Genomic DNA, 5,044 nt, shown 5'->3' on the forward strand with positions numbered 1-5,044 from the left:
GAAACCCCTTAAGAGAACCTATAACCTAAAATGCATTCTCTGCATGTCTACACAGAAACATGGTATCTGAGAGTAACGGAAATGACATTCTCCCTGAAAATGTCATTCACCCTATTCTCCCCTTCATCAGGACATACAGTAGTAAAGTAGTACACTCTCAGGGCCGAATCTGGATTTGATATGCATGCGTGTGTAACTCCCAATTTTCACGGACGTCTGCCAGTGACATTCGTAGGCCTAGACTACATGATTCAGGGGAAAGTCAGAGTTGTGTGCAAATATGAAATTATTAGGATTGGGCTCTCAGCCACAGACTGCTCTACAAAAACAGTAATACATTTACATTTACATTTAACTAAATCAGATGGACTAGTCACATTCAGGATAGCCTGAACACAGATGTGTTTTTTGCACCCTAAAATAAACATTATCATCCGCACAAAATGGACAGTTGTTGTGTTTTGGGAACATATCGTTTGTGATGTCCCCACAATGTTCCCACCAGACTGTTCCCACAACCTAATGAAACATTCTGGGAACCTTTTAAAGAACGTTCTTGCAACGTCAGGCGAATGTTTTATACAAACATTGTATAATCACCAGCACAACTGGACAGTTTTTGTGTTATGAGAACATTTGCTGTAACCTAACGAATGTTCTGGGACCTTTCACAGAACCAATTTTGGTTTGCTGGGTACCTACTGTAAAATATGGTACTGGATAATGAAAACAGGGGTATCAATAATTTTGTTAAACAAAATCTCTTTCTCTGAGCAATTGTATTTGTATAAAATAATATTATTTCCCTTTTTTTTTTAGCATGCACTATGTAAGGGATAATCAACAAGGGGCTATGCGTTCTCTGGAAAATAATGAACGATGTGGAAGGTGTGTTCCACGACGCACTAGCTGCATTATTTACCAGAGATCGCATAGAGCCCTGAGTTGATTGTCCCTTTTATACCATGGCGATAATTTAACACATTTGCATCTAGAAATGTGTTCATTTGCCGGTAGAAATGTGTTCAACATCCACAGAAGTAGCTAGCAAGTTTACTAGATAGCTACAGTAGTTGCCGTGATAACTAAACAGCTAACCAAACCATCAGTCCTAGCTAGCTATTATGAAAATATATATTTTTTAACTTTTGCTTTCAAAAGCAGCTTAAATAAAACATGTAAGAATGAACTATAGCCATTGAATTCTACCGTGCTGATATGCCGTGCGTTATAGGGAAATAATGCACACTCTAGAATGCCCTTCAAGCCAATCAGAAATGAATATTGAACAATGCCATGGTATACAAGTCTCCCGAGTGGCGCAGTGGTCTAAGGCACTGCATCGCAGTGCTAGCTGTGCCACTAGAGATCCTGGTTCGAATCCAGGCTCTGTCGTAGCCGGCCGCGAACGGGAGACCCATGGGGCGGCGCACAATTGGCCCAGCGTCGTCCAGGGTAGGGGAGGGAATGGCCGGCAGGGATGTAGCTCAATTGGTAGAGCATGGCGTTTGCAACGCCAGGGATGTGGGTTTGATTCCCACGGGGGGCCAGTATGAAAAAAGAATAATGTATGCACTCACTAACTGTAAGTCGCTCTGGATAAGAGTGTCTGCTAAATGACAAATTTTAAAAAAAAAAAATGTAAATAAAGCTCAGCATTTGAATTATTTATTTTATACATTCATTTTTGCTCTTTATCAAGGGTGTCAATCATTTCGGACCCCACTGTATATGTTTTCTTCCTCTGTAGGAGTTAAGAGAGGAATGCTAACTTGAGATGCACCCACATAATTCAAACTTAGCACAAACTTTGCTCTGACATCAGTGCATGAATTACGCAAAAGGTCAAGTTCGTCACGCATGTTCGCAGTTATTCACATACCATCTATGTTGTAAATATAGCTACCTGATATCTATGTTATGTATATGTGTTCTCGACTTTGCCTTCCTTTACTTTGAACTCGGTTGACTGTATCATCGGGAATACATGTTCTTAACTTCCGACGCACCCACGTAATTCAAATTTACTTAATAAACTCTAACTTTAGTCTCCAACTGACATCAGTGCACAATTAACACTGACGTTTAAGTTACTCATGCATATCTCAATCTGTTTGCGGTCATTCAAATACCAAACATTCTTATATGTTATGAATATAGCTACCTGATATCTAAACACTTAGATGGATAGACAGGATAGTTACAGGGACATGCCAGTACATGACTGGGGTCTCGGTGGGGTATGATGACAGCTAGAAGAATGGTTTATGGTGCTCTCACTGACTAGGACATCTTGAGATACAGTGTCAGGGTCAGTCTCTGGCCATGTCCAAATACCCATAGTAGCGTACTACATACTTAAACTTCATACTATGTACTCATCGTCGCATACTATTTAGCACATACCGTTTAGTAAAAAGTATGCAGTATGCCAAGGCCACAATGTAGTAGCGGTTCCTGACTGGCTGAGTAGGTGGGGCAGAGCCGAGTACGGGTGGAGTTTTCCAAATTCAACAGACATGCATCGCATTAACCAGCCTGATAATAGCTCATTCCTAATTTGATTAATTTCTCTAAACTCTGAATAGAATAGAATGGAGTTATAGGCCTACTCAGGCTGGTTATAGGCAGACTATCACATTCAACCTATACCATAGCCTATCTATCCTATTTAAAAAGCACTGAAGATAGAAACAGATCATTTGGTTAAATTTCAGCATATTTATTAGTGAAACCAAAGCGCTGTAAAATATAAATTACATAAAATAGTCTAGGACACACACCAAAACTTTTCAAACGTTCAAATCAAAAGGCTATTGCACAGAAAAACATGGACAGTCAGGTGCATCGTAAATAGTTGTTTTGCGTTATTCGTTGATTTTGCTAGCACATCCCCATATCTAATTGATCAGATGTTGTCGAAGTCAAAAAGAGTATGATATCCGGGCATTTAAAGTACCGGTATACTAGATTTTTGAAATGTCGCATAATATTTAACTTTTTCACATATTCAAATGGCCTACTATTTAGGACGCAAGTATGGTTATTTGGACACGGGCTCTCTCTCTCTCTCTCTCTCTCTCTCTCTCTCTCTGTCTCTGTCTCTGTCTCTGTCTCTGTCTCTGTCTCTCTGTCTCTGTGTGTGTGCTTGTTTGTGAGGGGGGAGGGGAGTATACGTGTCTAGAGGTAGACCAGTGTATAACAGCTAGAATAACACATTTGTTGTACTCTAACTAGGACATCTCTAGATTACTGGATGTAGGGCAGAGGCTGTCAAACTTTTTGTGACCGGGTACCCCTTTTGTGTTAGCAAATTCATCAGGGACCACCTCATAATCAGAAAACAACTTGAGTGTGATAAAAATAGCCTACAATAAGTTTTGCTATGACATCTGCAGTTCATGGCTGGATGAACCAAGTCTCGGGCTAATTTCTTGCAATTCTATACATTTTGTAATGGGGCAGAGATATTTTTGTTGTTGCAGCTTTAAAGCTAATATCCTGCAATTCTACACATTTTGCCATGAGGCAGAGAGAACTTAGCAGTTTAAAGCTTAAATTACAGTGCATTTATGTTTAAAAAAAAAAGTAGAATAGTATTGAGTTGAAAAATGTATAATTGGTGGAACTGTGGATAACAATATCCCTGTGAGCCTCCCAGGCCCATGTTGCCCAGGGTTTTACTGTACATTGTAGATTAATACTATTACATTTTATTGTATTAAACATTTTAAACTTATTCCATCTATTCCTTGGCCAAAAGTAGTTTAATCTGTTGTTAGTAATATTAATAAAAAATATTTTTGGCTAAAAATAATTAAGAATAATTAAATATATACACTACCAGTCAAAGGTTTGGACACACCAACTAATTCAAGGGTTTGTCTTTATTGTTACTATTTGTTACATTGTAGAATAATAGTGAAGACATTAGTAAAACCCTAGGCAGTATGAAAAAGTATGCACTCACTAACTGTAAGTCGCTCTGGGTAAGAGCGTCTGCTAAATGACTAAAATGTACAAAATAAAAAATGTAAAACTATGAAATAACACAAATGGAATCATGTAGTAACCAAAAAAAGTGTTAAACAAATCCAAATATATTTTATATTTGAGATTCTTCAAATAGCCACCCTTTGCCTTGATGACAGCTTTGCACACTCTAGGCATTCTCTCAACCAGCTTCATGAGGTAGTCACCTGGAATGCATTTCAATTAACAGGTGTGCCTTCTTAAAAGTTAATTTGTGGCATTTCTTTTCCTTCTTAATGAGTCGGAGCCAATCAGTTGTGTTGTGACAAGGTAGGGGGGAGTATACAGAAGATAGCCCTATTTGGTAAAAGACCAAGTCCATATTATGGCAAGAACAGCTCAAATAAGCAAAGAGAAACGACTGTCCATCATTACCTTAAGACATGAAGGTCAGTCAATCCGGAACATTTCAAGAAATTTGAAAGTCTCTTGAAGTGCAGTCGCAAAAACCAGCACTATGATGAAACTGGTTCTCATGAGGACCACCACAGGAATGGAAGACCCAGAGTTACCTCTGCTACAGAGGATAAGTTCATTAGAGTTACCGGTCTCAGAAATTGCAGCCCAAATAAATGCTTCAGAGTTCAAGTCACAGACACATCTCAACATCAACTGTTCTGAGGGGACTGTGTGAATCAGGCCTTCATGGTCAAATTGCTGCAAAGAAATCACTACTAACGGACACCAATAATAAGAAGAGACCTGCTTGGGCCAAGAAACACGAGCAATGGACATTCGACCGGTGTAAATGTGAACTTTGGTCTGGAGTCCAAATTGGAGATTTTTGGTTCCAACCGCCGTGTCTTTGTGAGACGCGTCGTGGGTGTATGGATTATCTCTGCATGTGTAGTTCCCACCGTAAAGCATGGAGGAGGAGGTGTTATGGTGTGAGGGTGCTTTGAGGGTGACACTGTCTGTGATTTTTTTAGAATTCAAGGCACACTTAACCAGCATGGCTACCACAGCATTCTGCAGCGATACGCCATCCCATCTGGTTTGGGCTTAGTGGGAC

Source organism: Coregonus lavaretus (assembly GCF_964263955.1).
Source record: "Coregonus lavaretus genome assembly, chromosome: 1".
NCBI classification, from domain to species: domain Eukaryota; kingdom Metazoa; phylum Chordata; class Actinopteri; order Salmoniformes; family Salmonidae; genus Coregonus; species Coregonus lavaretus.